Source organism: Pleurodeles waltl, chromosome 3_1 (assembly GCF_031143425.1).
Source record: "Pleurodeles waltl isolate 20211129_DDA chromosome 3_1, aPleWal1.hap1.20221129, whole genome shotgun sequence".
In the NCBI taxonomy this organism is placed as follows: Eukaryota; Metazoa; Chordata; class Amphibia; order Caudata; family Salamandridae; genus Pleurodeles; species Pleurodeles waltl.
Window position 1 is genome coordinate 1,012,729,397 of NC_090440.1, and position 22,241 is coordinate 1,012,751,637.

The window sequence follows — 22,241 nt, forward strand, 5'->3', positions numbered from 1 at the left end:
CAGAGCAGTCCACCCACCGAAGACGTAACCTAATTCCCTCCAAACGTCCAGTTAAACTGACCCAACAATACGGTTAATATGTATTTCATTTTAGTTGTATTTTGAAAGCACGTTGTTTTAATAGAAACTGCAGGTTTGAGGCGTCAGTCTGCAAGTCTGCAGTTAATAATTTAACTGTCCGGGTTTATAATTTGAAGATTGTGATCTATTATAGAGCAGGTAAGGGAAATGGTTAATGTGATGATGTTTCATTGCTGTAAATAACGGCATTGGCAAGGCTAGTAATTCTGGCTTTTATAGGTTTATATATTCTTTGTTGTACTGGACATATTTCTGTGTGCGATATGTGTGAATATGTACATAGAAAACACACACAGGGACACATATGCACACAGACCAGAACCAGATACTGATATACTGACACAGGCAGCTCACATAGGGACACAAATGGATAGAAGCACACATGGACACAGTTGGTTAGATGCCTGAATGGATGAAATTATTACTGATAAGTTGTACACAACGATGATTTTTGGGTTAGGTCAATAGGTGTTTTTCTCAGCACTGCAATTCTGGAAGTCAGTATGGTTTAAAATTAATGATATTGCAGATGTTGCTTCAACTTTTTCTTTACAAAAATTGTTGGTCTCATGATGATCTTCTTGAAAAATTGATCGAATTGCTCAGTGCTATAGCTCTACAGGTAATTGCATCCAAATTCAAAACATAGGAAGATATACTAAGGCACAGTGATGGAATGTAATGGGTCATTATCACAGATTAGATGCATAACATCTTCATGCAATTTCATTAGCAATCAAACGTAACAGACTTTGCAGGAGATTTTGAGTTTGCTTGGCCCAGAGTGACTACGGGCTACAATCTACATCGTGACAGAAGTTGCCACGTTCACACAACCAGCACACTTCCCAGTGCATAAATTGCCTCAGCTTCCCCCAAAGTGTGGGAGCATTTGTAGGAGATTTTGACTTTGCCTGGTCCAAGGTGACTAGGGGCCCCAGTCTACATCACGACAGGAGTCGCCACACCCGCATAACCAGCACTCATCCTCACACATAAATTGTCCCGGCTTACCCCGCAGCATGGGGCACACCAGGGCTAAGCTTGGGCCAAGGGCAGGGCCGTCCTGCACCCATCAGTGACAGGAAGAGGTGTGGCGGGGCCACCCCCTTGGCTCGTCCGGCAGGAGTGTTAGACTTTTCATCCTTGGCGTGGTCTCCCTTAACTTTTTCCCTCTGTTCCCCAGGTTGTTGATGTGTGCTGGACTCTGATTTTTCTGTTTTTGTCACACTGGGCACTTTACCACTGCTAACCAGTGCTAATGTTCAAGTGCTCCTTTACAAAATATCTATGTCGTTGACTTATCCATGATTGGCATATTTGATTCACTAGTAAGTCCCTAGTAAAGTGCACTAGAGGTGCCAGGGTCTGTAAATCAAATGCTACTAGTGGGCCTGCAACATTGGTTGTGGCAGCCATAAGTAACTCTGTAATCATGTTTCAGACCTGCCACTGCAGTGTCTGTGTGTGCAGTGTTTTAACTGTAAATTCGAGTTGTCAAGTGTACCCACTTGCCAGGCCTAAACCTTCCCTTTTCTTACATGTAAGACACCCCTAAGGTAAGCCCTAGGTAGCCACAAGGGCAGGGTGCAGTGTAGGGATAAGGTAGGACATATAGTAATGTGTTTTATTTGCCCTGACAGTGAAATATTGCTAAATTCGTTTTTCACTGTTGCAAGGCCTGTTCCTCTCAGAGGTTAACATGGGGGGCTACCTTTAAATCTGATTAAAGTGTAGATACCCTTTGAGAGCAGATGGGCATGTCGAGTTTGGGGTCTCTGAGCTCACAATTTAAAAATACATCTTTTAATGAAGTTGATTTTAAGATTGTGTGTTTGAAAATGCCACTTTTAGAAGGTGAGCATTTTCTTGCTTATACCATTTCTGTGACTGCCTGTTTGTGGATTCCCTGTCTGGGTCAGTTTGACAGTTGGGCTGGTTGCACCTCACACTAGACAGTGACACAAAGGGAGCTGGGGTGTAGCCTGCATATCCTGATGAGCCATCTGAGCAGGGAGGGAGGGCAGGAGTGGTCACTCACACCTGAAAGGACTGTGCCTGCCCTCACACAATGCAGTCTCTAACCCCCTGGTGAGTGTCTGGGGCCTGGCCTGGGCAAGGCAGGATTTAACATTCAAAAGAGACTTTACTTTGAAGTAGGCCTACTTCAAAGGAGAAATTGGGAATAAGAAGGGTACCCAAAACCACAGACTTTACAACACTTCTGGAAACAAGAGGAACCTCTGCCCGGAGAAGAGCTGAAGAACTGAGGAAGAAGAGCTGCCCTGCCTGTGACTGTGCTTTGCGGAGCTATCCTGCAGTTGCTGCTTCTGCCAGAGTAAGAGGGCAAAGACTGGAATTTGTGTGCCTTCCATCTTGTGAAAGTCTCCAAGGGTTTGATTTAGAGCTTGCCTCCTGTTCTTTGAAGTCTCAGGGACAGCAAAGACTTCTCTCTGCCAGGACCTTGAGTCTCTGGAGAGACTCCTGCTTTGCCCTGTGGTGCCCATCCAGTTCCTGGGACCCTGAAAGGAGAAGCTGGAAGCCTAAGAGGAATAAATTCACGCACAGAGCGCCGTGCGGGGAAAAGATCAATGCGACTCAGATCTGCGGCTGAAGAAACGACACGCCGCCGGCTCCGTAGCTCAAATTCGACGCTCACCGGAAATGCGACTGAAGATCGATGCACGGAGCAGGAGAAATGACGGATAGCATCGCTGATGGAGGCTGGGAGATCGCAACCCGCGCTGCGTGGTTTTCAGATCATCGTGCGGCTGGATTTCCAACGCAAGCACCATTGGGCGTGTAAAAACAACGTAAGGCCTGCCCAGACCTGAGAGTACTGCCCGGATCGATGCATCTGCCGAAAGGAGACACGACGCAAGGTCTTGCTCTTTTTGATGCACACTCGCCCGTGTGGGGTTATTTTTGACGCACCCAAGGCACATTTTCACGCTAACAGTGTTAGTGTGTGTTTAAAACCACTTAAAGACTCTTTTTGCTTTTTAATTGATAACTTGACTCGTGTATTGTGGATTTTTGTAGTTTTGGTCTTGTTTTGTTTAGATAAATATGTCCTATTTTTCTAAACCTGTGATGTGTCATTTTGTAGTGTTTTCATTAAATTACTGTGTGTGCTGGTTCAAATACTTTACAAATACTTTACACCTAGCACTCTGGAGTTAAGCCTACTGCTCTGGCAAGCTACCAAGGGGGTAAGCAGGGGTTAGCTGAGGGTGATTCTCTTTTACCCTGACTAGAGTGAGGGTCCTTGAACAGGGGGTAACCTGACTGTCAACCAAAGACCCTATTTCGAACAAGAAACATGGTGTTAGACCCTCAGGGTCTTACCTACCAATCTCAAGGTCCTGCCGGGGGCTGCTCTTTCTCTGCCTCAGACCTGGCTTGTGACTCACGGAGTAAGTTATTATTTCTGCTCTGTGTAATCGGACTCTCTGTGAGACTGTCTCTGTAAGACTGTTCTTGGTTGTGCACTTTGATGGGACTTTGCTTGGGGGGCTGCTGTTGAGGGTGATGTATGTATTTGTTGTAGGAGCTTGAGCTAGAGGGCTTGCTATTTTCCCTGGATTAGGGTAGAGCGGGGTCCCTGGAATTAACAAAAGGTTTATAATCATGGGAAAGAGAACAGTAATGTCCACCAAGTTGCCGCCTCGCTCACTGTCCCTCGTGTTTCCACCATTGAGTTTTTTTTTAAATCAGGCAGTGGAGGTGGTCTTGAAAGAAATAGAGTTGGCAGAAAGAAGGTTCTCTTTGTCAAGGGATAGTCACTCTCTGCCCCCCCTCGATCCCCTGTTGTTGTTTGGCCCAGTGTATTCCAGTCTGCTAACGGAACCATGCAATCTGATGGATATGGGCAAGAGCCAGGAAGAAGGTGAGGGAGACAATACATAGGGTCTCACCTCCTTATCTCTCCTGGCAAGCCCCAGGCGTAAGCAGAAGAGCCGGGTGCCTGCAGTGTCTAAATGAAGTTCCCAAGTTAATGTGGCTGAACAAACTGATCTCAATTCCTTTTGCCTGGAGGGAGGCCATTCCCCTTTTAGCTGAGTTTAAGGCAATTTTAAATGCCAAGGTAGACCCAATTATGTCCAGGCTCACTCATATTGAGTCCAGAGTTTCTGAAATCCTGGCCCTCATTAACCCTGGGAGGGTATTGCAGCAGAGGCAGACCACCCATATCACAAAAAGATTATTACCACAGGTCCCGCAAAGCACTTCTGCATTTTCATTGTATGCACAGTTTGGTTTAAGTTACATAGCAGACATAGTGGCCCTCAGCCCCCTACTGTGCTGAATCAAGATGTGGACCAGGAAGGAGCTGAAGCTTAACCAACTGATTCTCTCGGATTGCTAGGACCTAGATATGGTGCATAGAATTCCAGGGATAGCATATGTTAAGGCAATTGTTGTATCCCTCAAGAGATCTGCCATTTTTACTGCTCCCAATTCTTTACTCATATTAAAGGATTGTTTCCCGAGCAGGCTCAGCTAGTAAGAGAAAACCGACTGTTGAAAATATCAATCGGAGGAGCAGGGCGGTATGAGGGGAAATAAATCATAAACAAAAGTACCTGTTTCAGTGCACTGGGGTCTGTGCAGTTTCTTCAAACAGGCTGAGCAACACAGCTGGGTTGGAGAAACCTAAATGGGCATGTCAGTTTGGCTGACCTAAGACGGCCAGCCAAACTGACATGCGCAATTAGTGCACTGACTCCACTCCCCCTCCCTTCCCTCCCAAAAACATTGCTTTATTTTTCAGCTGCTGGCTCAGCCAGTGGGGTGATGCTTTTTCATCATTGTCAGCTTGAGTTGCAGAAACCCTTGGTGCAGGGCCATATTCTTTTAAAGACTGTTCAGGATATGAAGCCATATCTTGTGCAGGTGTGCTATCAGTGAGGTAGGTTTTTATTGTTCAGGTTTAACTTGCTACAGCATCTCTTGGATTCTCCAAATGACGGGGCTCAATCTGGGTGTAGGTCAACATGCGACTGCAACAATAGGTCTCCACAGGACACTGTACACTTTGTAATGTTTTGTTGCTATTTTAGTAGGCCCAGAAAGCAATTTTTAGCACCCCTTATGAAATCCCTGAACCTTTCTCAGATACACCCTGCCTTTGGTTATCTGCACATGCTGCCCAGTGAATAATACACTTTCAAGCAAACACATTGTAGGCAGTTGGCCTGATATGTGATGGGTACCCATCCCCTCCTAGTGAAGTGTAGTCAGTGTCTAGAAGCCATGCTTCTAGAGGTAGCTGTGGATGAGCAGCCAAGGCTTATCTAGGAGACATGCAAAGCTCATGCAATACAACGCTAGTCACACAGCACTCACACACATGAAAGAAAACACTCAGTTATGCAAAAATAAAGGTACATAAGTTTTGGAACACAATACCAAAAAATATTAGAAGGACAACCCTCCAATAGGAGGTAAGTAATACACTAATTATATACACTAGTAAATAGTAATAGGGATAGAAAAGGTTAGAAAATAGTGCAAAAAACAATATGCAATATTGACCCTAGGGGGAGCCCAAACCATATACTGAAAAAATGAAAGGAAAACACAGGACCCCCACCTAGGTAAGTGGAATGTGTAGAGGGGAGCTGGGAGTACTAGAAAACCACAGGGGTAAGTAACACAGTACCCCAAGAGACCAGGAAAGCAGGAGTAAATCACTGGAGTTTCCCTAAACCACCCAAAAGGAAGGAAAAAGAGAAAAGAAGACACCCAGACAAGACTGCAAGAAACCAGCAGTGGATTCCTAGAGAATACCTGTGGAGAGAGGGGAATGAGTCCAAAAGTGTCAGTGGAGTCCAGGAGGAGTAGGAGCTCTACCCACCCAGCTGTACTTGCAGGAGTTTTTCGATGGTGTGGAAGAACAGGTCATCACTGCAGCCCTGGAGCTGGAGAAGAGTTCCTGATGGATGCAGAAGATGTCCTACGCTGGAGTGAAGATTGCAGACAGGTGTTGGTGAAGGAATTCCACCAAAAAGCCTTGACAAAGGCAAATTTGTGATTTGTGGAAAAGTGGAGCTGCCGGGGAACAGCAAGGCCCAGGGGGACTCAACCCAGGAGGGGGAGTCAGTGAGGGCCCTCAGCAACACAGAGAGTCCACAGGAGTAAAGGCAGCACCCACAGGATTTCCACAGCAGGGGGACACAGAAGTCGCAGTAGGAGCCAATGCAGCACTACAGGAAGGAATTCACGCCGGAGGAGAATCATACAGAGGGCTGTGCATCACAGGAAGGAGTGCTGGGGACTGGAGCTACACATCGCCTGAAGATCCCTTGGAGGAGATGTAAACAAACCTTGGCAGCTGCAAGAGATGCAGTGTATGGGGGTACTGTCCTGTGTGGGAAGGCAAGGGCTTACCTCCACCAAAGTTGGACAACTGGCAGAGAGGATCAAGAAGACTACTCTGGATTACCACCCGTGATGCAGGATTCACACTTCTCGGGATGAGAGGAGATCCACGCAGCCAGTCGTTGTTGCAGCAGGTGCCTGCGGATGCAGGGAAGTGACTCCTTCACTCCAAGGGAGATTCCTTCTTTCTTCTAGTGCAGACTGAAGACATGCTGCCCTCAGTGGGTGCACAACTGGTGGAAATGTTGCAATTGCTGGCAGGAGGCCTGGAAAAAATGTTGCAGAGGAGTTATTTTTCTTGGAGGCAGCTTCTTGGGTTCTGGAGGTTCCAGTCGCAGTTCCGGAGGCCAGTAGTCGAAGTGGAGGTTGCAGCGGAGTCCTGCTGGAATCTTGCAAGACAAAACTGAGGACCCTCCCAAGAAAGAGACCCTAACTAGCCCTGAAAGGGAGATTGGTCATCTAACCAGGTAATCACCTATCAGGAGGGAGCTCTAACGTCACCTGCCTGGCCTGGCCACTCAGATGCTCCCAGAGTTCCCTGTAAACCTTGGAATCAAGATGGCAGAACTCATTGTCCCTCTGGAAGAGCTATGAGCACCACCCCCGGGGGTCGTGATGGACAGGGTAGTGGTCACTCCCCTTTTCATTGTCCAGTTTCATGCCAAAGAAGGGACTGGGGGTCCCTGAACCAGTGCTGGCTGGTTTATGCATTGGGGGCACCAAATAAGCCCTTCAAAGCATACCAATGGCTTGGGGAGGCTACCCGTCCCAAGCCAGTCACACCTATTTCCAAGGGAAGAGGGTGTTACCTTCCCCTTCCAAAGAAAATCCTTTCTTCTGCCTTCCGGGGCTTGATCAGATCAAGCAGCAGGAGGGCAGAAACCTGTCTGAGGGGTAGCAGCAGCTAGGACAGCCTGGAAAACCCTGTAAAACTGGTGGTAGCAATGCTGAGCCCCCAGACTGCATGGAATCATACTTTCAATACTTGCAACAGTATTGGGGTATGATTCTGACATGTTTTATACCAAACATGCCCAGGTTCGGAGTTACCATAATGTAGCTGGACGTAGGTGGTGACCTATGTCTAGTACACACCTAAAATGGCATTTCCGTACTCACAAAGTCCAGGAAAATGTATCTGGAGTTTGTGTGGGAAACTCTGCTAGTGCATGGGTGCCCTCACAGACAGGTACCTGTACTCTGCCCTCTGGGCTGAGAGGGCCTACTATAGGGGAGACTTATAGTGACCTGGTGCAGTGACCTGTAGTGAAAACGGGTGCATGCACCCATTTCACGCAGACTGTAATAGCAGGCCTGCAGAACCCTTTGCATGGGCTCCCTATGGGTGGCAGAATAACTGTTGCAGCTCATAGGGATCCCCTTTTACCCCAATGCCCTGGGTACCTGGGTACCTTACACAAGAGACTTACATGGGGGAACCATTATGCCAACTGTGGGAATGAAAAGGTACAGTTACCAACATTTACAAGAGAGAGCATAACCACTGGGGTCCTGGTTAGCAGGATCCCAGTAGACAAACAGACTGCCAATAGACAAAAAATGGGGGTACCATGCCAAGAAAGAGGGAACTTTCCTACACACATCAAGAATTTTCAATTCTGTTAGGTCAGGAAGGTGAGGATTGTGCTTCTCTTTCTTTACTGAAGAATAAACAGCAGCCGAGCAAAAACATTCAAACACAAAACTACATTTCCCCAGTTGTCTAACCTGTTATCCAATCACATGCCTGTACCATGTATATACGCCCTTGCCAACACAATCCTTCCTCTTTCTTTGTGAACAACTGAGAACATATCGACCAGACTCAGAACTGGAATCGAAACGATCAATGGTCTTTAAGACATCAACACAAAACCATTTTTTCTCATGACCTTCCTGATTAGTCATGTACCCTTATTGCCCGAACCTACAGGCAAAGAAAAAGACATGCAAATAATACTCATTCTGATCCAATGAACCAAACGGGTGGGTATGTACCAATAGCATTATAGTTTATGCATAAATACCTTCATCATTTAGAAACAACAAAGCTGCAAGCAAATTCCTTCTGCAGGTGGGATAATCCTCACTTCTGTGTCCTTAATACAATTGAAGACTCTTGGGGCCATATTTATACTCCGTTTGCGCCGGATTTGCATCGTTTTTTTAACGCAAATTCGACGCAAAACGAACTCAATATTTATACTCTGGCGTTAGACGCGTCTAGCGCCAAAGTCCATGGAGTTTGCGTCATTTTTTAGCGTGGACACCTACTTTGCGTTAATGATATGCAAGGTAGGTGTTCCCGTCTAAAAAATTGACTCCGAGGCATGTGCGCCGTATTTACACTCCCGGGCAAAAATGACGCCCGGGAGTGGGCGGGTCAAAAAAAATGACGTCCAGCCGCTTTTGCGTCGTTTCTTAGCGCCTGGTCAGGGCAGGCGTTAAGGGACCTGTGGGCTCGGAAGGAGCCCAGAGGTGCCCTCCCATGCCCCCAGGGACACCCCCTGTCACCCTTGCCCACCCCAGGAGGACACCCAAGGATGGAGGGACCCATCCCAGGGAACTTAAGGTAAGTTCAGGTAAGTATTTTTTTTTTTTTTTTTTGTGGCATAGGGGGGCCTGATTTGTGCCCCCCTACATGCCACTATGCCCAATGACCATGCACAGGGGACATACGTCCCCTGGGCATGGCCATTGGGCAAGGGGGCATGACTCCTGTCTTTGCTAAGACAGGAGTCATTTCAATGGGGGTTGGGAGTAAAAAATAATGGCGCAAATCGGTTTGAGGCGAAAATTTTGCCTCAGCCTGACTTGCCCCATTTTTTGACGCCCAAGCTCCATATTCCCCTACGCCGGCGCTGCCTGGTGTACGTCATTTTTTTTTACACACACCAGGCAGCTCCGCCGGCTAACGCCGGCTAACGTCATTGAATAAATACGGCGCCCGCATGGCGCTTCAGAATGGCGTTAGCCGGCGTTAGATTTTTTGACGCACAACTGCGTTGGCGCAGTTGTGCGTCGAAAAGTATAAATATGGCCCTTGATGCGTTAACTAAAAAAAAAAATGATTTCTATGTCAGGACCTGAGGCTTTGGTTTATGCTAGTTCAGAGCTGGCTCACCACTGCAGATGCAACATCTACAATAGGTTTGTGATAAAATACTTTGAAAGCAGAATCTGAAGACCAGTCTGGCGCCACCATTATGCCCTCCAAACGAAAACCTGTACAAAATGCCTTAGAAGCCATGGCTTCATGAGCAGACTGTGCTCCAAACTTAGAAACTTCTATCCCAGCTTCCTCAAACAAGCATCCAACCATCTGGCCAAAATACCCACAGAAACTGGGCAAAAAGGACTTTGTAACGAAACAAGCAGTTGTCCTTGGGCATCTCTATGAATCTCACAAGTACAGTAAGCTTTCAAACACTTAACCACGCACAACTTATGATTATGGGGAAAAGTTGGGTAGGAAATGCACCGAGATGCAGTTATCATATCTCTATTGAAAGAAACTCCTTAAGGATTAAATACTGCTAAATCTGGCTCATGAACATCTGAAACGCGACACCATGAATTCAGACAGAGGAGAAGAGTAAGCATTGCTGATAACTGCTTGCATGAAAGGTTTTAATTACAAGGCCAGACCTTCAAAAATGTAATACCACAACTACATCACATAATGAAGAATATCTAGGTTGTGGAGGTCTGACCATCCTGATGCCCTGCAGAAGCTTGCATATTAACGGGTATTTGCCTATAGGTTTACCCTCCTGATGACCTGCAGAAACTGCAGAGGATGACCTGCAGAAACTTTAGACCTGAAATTATTAATAGTTCTGTAAGCCAAACCGTGGGATGCTAATTCAGACAGAAAATTGACAATCATATGAATATGCGCTCCAATAGGATCAACACATTGTTCACCACACAAATAAACCAATCTCTTACAGGAGGACTCATAGCACTTATGTGTGAAGGGGCCTAAGATTTGGACAACAAAAAGATTGCGTTATCGGAATCTCCTGGCACTTGCCTGTGTCCCCGGAAAGTCTTCACACCTTGAGAGACAAGTGCCCTGCTATTATCAAAGGGTGAGGCAGGTTTTGCTGGATTCAGGATCAGAGATGGGTCCAATTGGATGGGAATCAGTCTTGCACACGACAATGACTTTGCCACTGGAAACCACGGTTGAGCCTTCTAGAGAGGCATCACCAATATGATCTCTGCTGTCTGTCTCCTCACCTGAGAGTGTACTCTCTGAATCATGGAGAACAGGGGAAATTCGTATAGAATTCCGGTCTTCCACATTTGAAGGAAGGCATCCGATCCCATTGCTAGTGGATCCAGTCTCCAACTGAAGAATCGTGGCAGCTGAGAAATCAGTCTCGACACAAAGAGGTCTATCGAAAACAAACCCCACCAATGATTCAGACTGAGAGACACTTGCGGATTGAGTTTCTAATCTCTGCCATCTCTCAAGAAGTGAGAGTTCCTGTCCGCCACCAGGTTGGCACATCCCAGAATATACTCTGCCCTCACTGAAATATGATGTTGGAGAAAAAATTGCTAGAACTCCTTGGCAAGCTCCACCAGTACGCGCAACCTGGTACGTCCTAGGCAATTTATATATCGTTCCGCTGAAATGTTGTCCATGCAAAGCAGAATACAACAACTCTTCTTGCATGGAGGAAGGGATTGAATCGTAAAAGCCCCTGATAGAAGTTCCAGTCAATTGACATAGAGCCTCAGTTCCTCCGAGGACCACCGGCCCCCCTTCTCCGCTGAGCCGCAATGAGCCCCCCTGCCTCATTGGCTAGCATCCGATTCTATCACTACTTCTACTACGGAGGCGTAAATGGCTCTGCTATTCCACACATCCATGCGATTTAACCACCAGGTTATCTCCGCTCTGGCCTTGTCCAACAACAAAATCTGCTCTGAATAAGACAGCCCTTTGTAAAGATGCAAAATCTTCAAGCTCTGAAGAGCTGGATAAAGAAGAGTGCTCAGGAAAATCACCTGGAGAGACTAGGCTAACAGACCCACAGGCCGTGCAAAAGTCTACAATCATATAGTCGGAGAGGCAAGGGCTCCCCTCAAATGTTTTTTGATAGAGTTCCATTTCATCATGGGTTACAACAGTTGGGCTCTGATAGAATCTACCTGGAAGTCTAAAAATTCTGTGGTTCAAGAAGGGAGCAAGATCGACTTGACTTAGTTAATCAGGAACCCCAGATCCTGAAGAATCTGGATTGTCAATGAAAGATGTTTCAAGACTGACTCTTCGCTTTGACCAATGATCAAAATATCACCAAGATAAATACTGAGGCGGACGTCTCTTTCCCTGAGGAGCTGCACTACCGGCCGCAAATGTTTGGTGAAAAACTAAGGGGCAGTGGAAAGACAAAAAGAGAGGATGGTAAATGTGTACCATTGGTCTCACCAACGGAATTGTAGATACCGACAGTACAGAACGTAAATTGGAACAGTTATAAGCGTTTTTGAGATCTAGACATTTAAGAAAGTCTCTTTCTTGTAAAAGATCTCTTAAAAGATGCATACTCTTCAGCTTGAAATATCGGTACACTATCCAGGAGATAAACTCTCTCGGGTTGAGAACCAGACAGGATCCTCTGCCTTTTTTCTGCACCAAGAAGATCGTACAGACAAACATGGAGGGATGCGGGCTCGTTTTGACTATCGTCTGCTTGCGCAGAAGCGCACTGAATTCGATGTCGATGAAATTGCTCTTTGTTTGGGAAAAATGAAAGGGGTGCAGATGAACTCTCTGCTGAGGGAAGGAGTAAAACTCCAGCCTACACCCCCAAACTGTCTGTAAAATCCATGGGTCCTGAGGAATATGTTCGCAGGCTGGAATATGGCACTTTAACCTCCCGCTGAGAACCACCTCTGAAAAGGCTCCTACCTTTTGTAGTGCCATGTGGTGCACTGAAACCACCTAGGTTGCCTCTGAAGCCACTGTCTGACCTCTCTGAGATCGGGTAGGATAGAATCCAGATGTGGCATAGTTGTTACCTCGACCCTGCTGATGGTACCCTCCTGAGGTCTGGTAAAATCAGCAGCCTGGCACTCAGCCCCTGTAGCATCTAGCCCTGACAAAAAGGCCCCCAATGAACATCTTTTTCATAGATGACTAGGCCTTATACAACGTGGAGAAAGTGGTCACATACTTTCCTAAGTCTTTGACCAACTTGTCCCCAAATAACATTCCATCTGTCAGGGTTCTGGCCTCATTAGGGGGCAAGTCTGCCAACTTCTAGTTGATGCGCATCTAGAAGGACCGTCTATGCTTGGTAGACATAGCTCAGTTGGCATTGCCCAAGAAACAAATAGCGCATTGAGCCCATTCCAACACTGTGTCAGGGTCCAGAAGAGAGTTTGTTTCTTTTGCTTGTACTGCAAGCTCCAGGATCTTCGTAATGGGACAGGAAATGTCCAAGAGCTTCTCCTGATATCCCTTTCATGTGCGGTCAAGTTCCTTTTCTAGGGTCCTTAGTACATTTTTTAATCAACGTCACCATATTAGGATCTAATTCAGGCGTGTTAGCCACCTTGCCTAAGAGGGAAGGGTGGGGATAATCTGAATGCGGTGTGTTGCCTATGTCTTGGTCGAATCCTTTCCTCAACCTGTCTTGGACGTAATGTGCCACCTCAATGCATAGGACCCACTCTGTGGAGCGTGGGTGGATAATATTTCTGGGTCAAACAGTAAGGTGTGTTGTACCTGAGAGTTCTCTTGCCGGTTGGAGGTTTTACTCTTATGCTTACCCAAAGGTTTGGGATTGCTTTGTGCCTGATTCAAGTTTGTATAAATGGCCCTGAAAAGGACTCGGAGGAGCCTAACAATGCAATCTTTTAAAACAGACGCAGCTATGTATGCAAGAATCTCAGCCAAGGATGCCGGTCCTAGTGAGGCTCTCTGGGCAATGCCCGAATCAGATGTCAGGGTGTCTCTGGACGCATTCTTGGGAGGAGCTTGTCCTCTTAGGTCACGATGGCCAAACCTCATAAGAGGCTGGGTAAAAGGCTTCAGGGCTTTAATGAGAGCTTGAAATCCTGGCATGGTTTCCCAGGGCCTCCAGTAATCTCTCCTCCATATGATGTTCTTCTGGCTTATCAAGTAACTCCTGATAGTATTTGTCCTCTTTGACGTAATATGCCATGGAGATATAGCAAGAGGTATGAAGGAGTTCTTGGGGGGCGGCTAGACCCAGCAGGCTTTAATATTTAGAGTCACTCAAGTTGTCAGACACACTTAGGCAGCTGAATCAGATGTGGAAGGAACTCCTGCAGATCAACCTCTAGAACAGAGTCCTCCAACGTTTATGCACCCCACCATGCATTCCAGGGGATAATTAAGGTGATTGAAATCGTCCACGCTGCACCCAGGCCAATACACTCGGTATAGATGGAAAAACTGCACCACGTGCATGCCCAACGATAAAAATAGAAAGAGAACTGAGGTCCTCTGTTTCCGGCAGCCGCATCAGAAGCATCCATTCGGACTACTTCAAAAGGCAAAGCCATAAACATGTAAGTGCCTTGTTGGGCGTTATGAAATGTCAGTCACAGGCAGGCAATGAAATGAAGGCATCAGACGCCAAACCCAAGCCGATCATGTACATAACACTGATCAGTCTTGCGTGAGCGCGCTACGTCAGGAATGCATTGCAACAGGCTGTCGTATGCCTGCTCCCACTCCACGCTGCACTGTAAACTGCTCTGCATGAACAAACCAAAGTCAATATAGCAATAACAACAGTATTTTAATGATAAACTATGGGGGTCACTTATCTCTAGCTGCAAGCAGCATATAAAGAGGAAGGACTGTGTTGGCAAGGACATATGTACATGGGACAGGCATATGACTCGATAAAGGTATGGACTACTGGGGACCTTGGTAAATGTAGTATTGTGTTTAAATGTTTCTGATTGGCTGCTGTTTATTCTTCATAAAGAAAGAGAAGCATAATCCAAAGCATCCGGTCCTGACATAGAATCTGCATTATTTACTGTTTTATGTTTCTTTTTTATCAGCTGCATTGATGTCTAGGAGTTTGAGACCTGGTTGATCTTCTTGCCCTGTATTTTACTGTATTTTACTGGTATGGGTCTTTAGAGAGGTGTACTTCATGTGCAAGTGTAATGTTGAGATGCTTTTAAATTATATTTATTGAGTTATTTTATGATTGTTTTTTCAACCAAATAAAGATGTTATGAATAAAAAAGTGTGGAAGATTATGGTTCTACGTTGCTACGTATTTACTATAGATTCTCTAAGGTTTCACATTATCTCCTAAACATGTATGAGTTTTTATTTTTAATAGCAATTTTTCATTTTTGTGTATTATTCATGACAAATTGCATGTAATTATTATAAAGTTTGGTTATTAATAATTGGCTATGATAGTGGTTCCTTGATATATTTTTACATTGGTATTGTTTCTTGTCCTTTTCCTCTCCTCTATTTCCTTTATTTGTTTCTCTTTCCTTTCTCCTTTCTTTTATTTATCCATTATTATGGTGCTCCTATGTCCTCATTTATATTAGGTTGTATGATTATTCCTATTTACTGCACCATGTATAAACTTATATTCGGAATAAGAATATTAAGCTAAAAAAAGGTGTCTTACATTCATTTTAACACTTTTGTACCAATTTAAGGTGGTGGTGTTCATTTTGTCCATAACGCTGGAGACTTCACTATTATAATTATCTAGTTGCTTAGAGGGATCAGTTTAAAGCTCTGTGTGTCATTTTACAGGGTGAATTGGGCATTCTAAGATTTCGTCAACTTGTTTGAAGACTCTATATTTTACCATTTCTGTGTGCTGTTTAGTTGGTTGTATAAAGGTCAATATTTGTGAAAGGAATGAAGTGGTCTTGTCAATCCCAATTAAAACACACATATTTCTGTGTGTTGTTTCCTTATGAAAATCAGCTCCCTATTTACCTTACTGTGGAAATGGAAAGTGCAAAACTACTTTTCTTTTATGTTGTAGAACAGATTCAAGAAGGGTTTTTTGGATGCCCATATTTTTTCTCAGTAGAGGGTGAATTCCCCCAGGAAAATCTGATCACAAAAGTAGATGAGTTGATCAATGCTACAAACAAGGAAGCAGTCATTAAATCTACTATAAACTTATCAGTTTCAGTGGTTTAGATGTTGTGTTTGTAATCTGCACAGTAAGGCACTGGATGAAAAGTAGTTTATTGAGTTCAGCAGCTTGTACTTCTTTAATCTTTTTTGCACAAGGGAATCAGTTCTATCTGCTCTGCCTGAGAGGAAGCTGTATTCTAGTGGTAGAAAAAGCTGAAATAATGGTATAGAGGATGACCACAACCAGGTTTTATTGACTCAATAATGTCAAGGTCTCTATCTTGGATGAAGACATAGGTGGTCTTTGTATTAACTACCACAGACCTACCGTTCAGGTATGCAGTTCTGATGTGATGTGTAGTGAGAACAGTCACTGCATACTTCAGAGATGTAATCCTTTTGAGGTTTTATGAGCTGCTCTAGATTACATTGAGCTCTGGGGATTGATTGAACTGGATTTGTGTGGACTTTGATGTTACTGAAAATTCAAGTGTGTGGGGTTTGTTAAAGGAAATGTGGAGGAATGCTTTAAAATGCCTAGTAGGCATTGGTGTTAGAACTTTGCAGGTATAGGTGAATTGAGCGAGATTTAAGTGAAGGTCACGAGAGCGGTCTCCATGAGGGGAGTGTTTAGGGGGGAGAAACATAGCAAATGTGGTTCACAGACTTGGTATCCTGTCCCTCTTGTGTATCATGAGTATGAGGAAAAAAGTCTCTATGTGGAGAGTCAGTGTACGTGCTGCTTTTTGTTGTAGCTGGACTGGAACAGGAGTTTTGATTCGCAGAAGGAGGCCTTATCAAGCGGCAGTGATGGCTAATAACTGGGCTACGGGTTGTCTGTGTTAATGTGGCAGTAGTTTAATTATAGATTATGGTCATGGTTACCTTGATTTATTCCAGCATGATGGTACCAAGCTTCATTGACTATCTTGATTTATGCTGACATTCTGTGCCTAATTTCATTGTTGAGAGGTGTGTAGGTGCAAATGGAGAGTTACGTGCAAAATCACATAGGTACAGGGAGAAAATGGGGCACTAACATTTGACATTGAAGTAAGATGTCACGTTATAAGTAAAAAAGGCTTTCAGTCTGAAATGCCATTTTGTTGATAGGGCACTGAATTGCTAAATCACCCTGTTGTAACATGAGTGTGGAACATGTTTAGGACCAAAAATAACATCCATGTGCAATATCAAATTTAAGTGCAAAATCACTTGGTGCAACATCAGTAGGCTTTTGGAAACATTACACTTATGGGCAAAATCATTTTTAGGTGCAAAATTGCCCTTTGTGCAATATCAACCGGAATGTGAAATGTATTTTGTTAGATCTTATATTAGCTATAAAATGTGTAATTTAATATGATCTCTCCTTTAGTTTGATGGAAATTGAGGAGCATAATCCAGATTTGTGAAACATCACTATGTGTAGAAAACATTTAGAAACTCAAATCACATTTACATGAAAAACCATATTTAGGTGCAAAATGAGACTTGGTGCAAAACATAAGCATGACTGTGATGTCATATTGAGATGCAAAATTACATTTAGGTGGGAAACCCATCCTTGGTGCAACATCAACAGAAATGTGAAAACTCAAGTAGGAGCAACAATATCATATAGGATCAAAAACACACTTAGGTGCACAAACACATTTAGGTTCTAATTCCCTCTTTCTGCAAACTTGGCAGAAATGCTGTGTCACATTTTGGTGCCGAAATCACCACTTTTGCAACATAAGTAGGAGTTTGAAAACACCTTTAGAGGTAAAACATGTTAAGGTGCAAAATCACATTTCAGTTTAAAACCATTCTTGATGTAACATAATTCTTGGTGCAATATATACAGACATGCCTACAAACCTTTAGGTGCAAAAACATATTTTAGAGCAAAAATCACAATTATGTACACAAGCACATTTAGGTGCAAAATAACCCTAGGTACAAAGTATGCAGAGGTTGGTGTGACAATATGGCAGAAAAAGAGCAGGCGATGATGGCTACATAAAAAGTAAACATAACATGTCTATTTATTTAATTGTTTTTGTGCTATGGTTTCACTTCAGTGTAAATTGCAAATGACCAGAAAGACACACCTCTTATAACAAACAAAAAAGAAAAACAAGCACTGGCAAAGCTAATAAGTCTAAGTTATATGTCATCAACTCATTCTTCACATACAGTAGTATGGGCCCAATTCTAACCTTAGCGGGCACATCGCCAGCACGCGGCAGCTGGGAACAGGCCACCAAGCCAGCAGCATCCTGAACACCGAATTCTGACTTCCCAGCGGAGCTGGCGGTGTGTTGGTGCTGCAGTCATGGCAGCAGCGTGTTTTGGCTCTAGTGAAAGCCTGAAGGCAATACTGGCCAAGCTTTGGGGCCGCCAGCCAGTCGGGCGCACTGCCTCCCTAGCAAGCGACACAGTGCACGCTTTGGACAGGACAGCAGTGGGTGGCTGGGAGTGAGCATTAGCTCACATCCTGAAGTGCATAATTTCCCCAGGGCCCATGCTGTGGCCCTTTTCCTGCCTTTCCGTTGACCTTCACCAGCCAAGGAACCGCCAGTTGAAGGTCAGCGGAAAGGCAGGTCCTGATCAGCTCAGCGGCTGATGACCACCTCCACTGCCACCGCCACGGAAGCAACAATGTTGGTGGTCGCAGAGGTCCGGAGGTGGTGTCACTGCCGTACTCATGATCAGGCAGTCAGACCACCAAAGAGGTGGCTGAAAACGTGACGGCGGGACTCTTTCCACCGTGTTCGTAATTGACCCCTATGTCTCCCTCTGATACCCACAGAACTGTTTAAGACCAGCCAGAGTGTGTCATGACCTCAAAACTCAGAGACAGTTTTCTGTAACAATAAAGGAATATGTTGACTATTGATGCAGCAGAAATGTTAGATTTGTCCCTCATGTCACAGTTATCATCTATGCGTGACAGTTTATGCATTATGTTAACCAAAGTGCTAATAGTTTAATAGTAAACTGGTGTACTGAAAGTCATATTAACATGCATTCACTGTAGGCCAGCAGTATGAAAGTAATGTGGTATAGAGTTTTAAGTTTATGCTTGAAGAAGTTTCTTCATATTATAGTTCATGATTGTTAGAAATGGGGTTTCTAGTTGGATAGGGTATGCACCTCAGCCAGGCAGCACCTACCCACTCTAGTCAGGGCTTGGGAGTTACACGTCCAAGATAACCCCTGATCACACCCTTGGTAGCTTGGCACGAGCAGTCAGGCTTAACCTGGAGGCAATGTGTAAAGCGTTTGCACAACACACAACACATATGACGCAAAATATACACACAAAGTAAACATAACACTGAGCTATGTAAAAATAATCTGTATCGCACAAAACATAATTAGACCAACATTACACGTAAATAATACCCTGCTACCTTAGCAGTTATCAGAATGCTACACAAGTTACTAATACTCTGCAGGAATATGTAGTTGTCACATTAGAACACGTAAGTACTCAGGATTCTGCAACATAAGCAGTAGTCAGGAATTATGGTGAAAGATATATGCACTTGTCATGAACAATTCCTAAATAAAAGAACCATTAGAGAATATATCACAAGTCATATAAATACGTATCAGCTAGACATGCCTATAACACGAACATTTAGCACATATATGCATAATCAGTAAACAGGTAGGAAATAGTAAACAGCTGTAAGTCTGAATTAGGCTCCTAGAGCCTAACGTTTCTAAAGAGTACCTGCGTGCTGGTGGAAAAGGTACTTCCAGTGCCTAGATACGAGCACGGGGGCCCCCGGTGCTCCTGTGCGCAAAACGGGGGGCCTCCCTCGTGGTGGGGGCCTGCCTCAGCCTCCTCACACCCTGTCCGTGGGGTGGGGGCCAGGCGTGGCCCAGCAACAATTATAGCGTAAAGGCGGGAAGGGACCTCCGGCGAGGTCTCCCTTTCCGATTCCACAGAGAGTGGGGAAAACAAATGAGGCCCAAAACTAGGAGCGTCCCGCTCCTAATGCAGCGACCGGGAAAGGGGGGCACTCCCTGCTCCTTCCCCGAGTCCTGCTTCCGCGTTAGAGGGCACTCGGACCCCTCTGGGGGTCCAAGAAAATACTCGCTCGCACCCGATGTGGTGCGCGAGTACTAGGAGCTGCTCCCGGGCCGCCTGGAGGCTCCGTTAGAAGCTGGAGGCAGCTGGTGCCCCGGGGGCACTCCCACGAGTGGGAGGTACCTCGGGGGCGACAAGAAGAGCACGCTTGCTCCACTGCCTTTGTTGTTGTGCCCCGGGGGCACTGAAAGAAGCGCGATCCCCGCGCTGGCAAGTAATTTGCTGAGCCCGGCTGCGGCGGTGATCTCTCCACAGCAGTAGAGCACTTATCAAAGCGCAGGGACTCCAGATAAAGCGATTTACAAAGCGCTAGGTCAAATCTGCAGCCTGGGCTGCGGCGGTGATTCGTTTTTAGCAACAAAAAAAGCGCCCTTTGGAAAGCGCTTGAGGCCAAAGTCTGTAGAAGGTTTAGCAGGGGGTGAGGGGCCACAGCAAGCTGCCCCTGGGAGCAACAAGGAGACAAGGGAGCACAGGCTGGTGGGCCCAGCTACAGCCCAGCACAAGGGGTGCAGATGGTGACAGTCTTTCTAGTGACCAGGCAGGTCACAAGTCAGCACAGCAGCAGCAGTCCAAGGTGGTTTCCTGGTGAGTCCATTCATCAGCGTTCTGTGTCCAGTTTCAAGAGTGATCAAATTGTGGGGAAAATTCCCCTGTACTTATAGTCAGTTCTTACAGTGTTTCACCATGGTAGGGAGAGGAGGTTCCAGCCAGTTACAACTGGTTCTGGGAGTGTCAAAGCCCAGCTCACCTGAGTCCTTGTTCAGTTCTGATGGAGGTTGAAGACAATCCGACCCCACCCTGAAACTGCTTGTTCCAGCACACTAGTTTTTAAAACAGTGCACTAAGAACAGAAGCTCAAGGGAAGGGGGGAAGTGGATAAAGTAAAATTAAGAGACAACACCGTTCTTGCGTTTCCACTGTTGAAGTGCTGCACAAATCTGCGGCCCTTTCTGACTTCTGTAGAAACTGGTGCCTAATGAAACATAAACAAAGAACAGATAAATACAACCTATTCCTAACTGGGTTCCTGACTATCCCTTTATTTATTAGAAATTCTCTTCTAAAAGTACCTCTTGGATCCTGGTCTCTAGTTTCCAGGTTTGGAATGTGTTACTGCTCTGGGATGTGCTTTCTATTACTCTAAAGCTTCTAAAACATTAAACAAATACCGTTATCAGAATTACCAATATCAAACATTCATCTTAATATAACTAAAGCCTAAATTCCCAATAGCAGACTCACTTTTCCCATATTTCCAGAATCTTTTATAAAACAAATACTGTACTTTTACATCAAAATACAGCATGTAATTTGTGCAAGTCTTTGATTTACTGTTTGCCTTGCTGTTAATGGTTTCCACTGTTCGATTCTTAAAAGTTCCATAAAAAAAATGTTTGCTTCACAAAGTTCCGCAAAGTATTCTTGTAACAAAGAGTTTGAATCACAATGTTCGTGGAAGGTATCTTGTTTCAAATTGTCTATACACGAATCCAGAAATTGTTGTCAAAGTTCTTTCAGGTAATAAAAGTTTTGCACTTACTTGTTGCTGACAAGAGATACTGATCAGTCTAACCTTGTCTTCTTTCTCTTTTGCAGGTTGCTTGTAGGAGAGAGGCTGAGGCAAGGAGGAACCGGAGACCGGAAGAAGGAAGAGCCAGCAGCTGCGCCCATTGAAGCCAGTGAAAGTCTGTAGAGAGCAGGAGTGCCAGCGCCGAGGGGTCTGTTCTCAGGTAAGCGGGAGGTAGACGAGCACAAGCACTGGGTGAGGCTCGGGGGCTGCCTTTTATAGACAGGGCTGGGTGTGGTCCTCACATGCTGCACATGTTCTTGAAAGGTGTGCAGAGCTGGGTGTGGTTTGAAGAGCTGGGTGTGGTCCTCACATGCTGCACATGTTCTTGAAACGTGTGCAGAGTTTCAGTTATTATGCAAATGAGTTGAATTAACACATGGCCTAGAGAGGAGTGTTTTAAAGAAGCCTTGGGAAAAGCAAGGCCCAATGTGTAAACAAAACAGCACATTAAACAACATACACAGAAGCCTAGAGGGGGGGGGAAGGTGAGATAACAAGAAAGGCTTTCAATAGTAAGTTTAAAAGGGAGCTATTACAGAACCCACTAGTGCAGTGAGAGGGGACATGCTCTTTGCTGTGCACAAACCCTAACAGTTGCCCCCCTCAAAGGCCCTCCTACAGTACGGGGTTTTCCTGGATTTTTTAAATAAAACTGTCTAATCAGCTGTGGGGCATGTACATATGATGCTGGTTCCCATGAATTCTCAGATTCATCATATCCTTTCCATTCTACTAAATAAAACAGACGTCCACTAATTCTTTTTGAGTCTTTTATGCTTTTCACTTCATATTCTAGATTTCCTTTAATTGGTATGGGTGGAGGTGGTGGTTCAGGTCGGGTTTTTGGATTGTACAGCTTAAGCAAGGACACATGGAATGTAGTATGTACTGGATATTCTTTTGGTAAATCTAATTTTACTGTTACCGGGTTTACTATGGCAGTTATACTAAAGGGTCCAATGAAACGTGGTTGCAGCTTTCGGGATCCCTCTATG

General features: G+C 45.0%; 1 long non-coding RNA gene across 1 annotated transcript in view; it reads left to right on the forward strand.

Annotated features, from left to right (window-relative positions):
- LOC138284928 (uncharacterized) overlaps window positions 1-22,241 on the forward strand; it is a 74,621-nt gene that overhangs the window by 960 nt on the left and 51,420 nt on the right. The gene's annotated exons all lie outside the window — the stretch shown is intronic.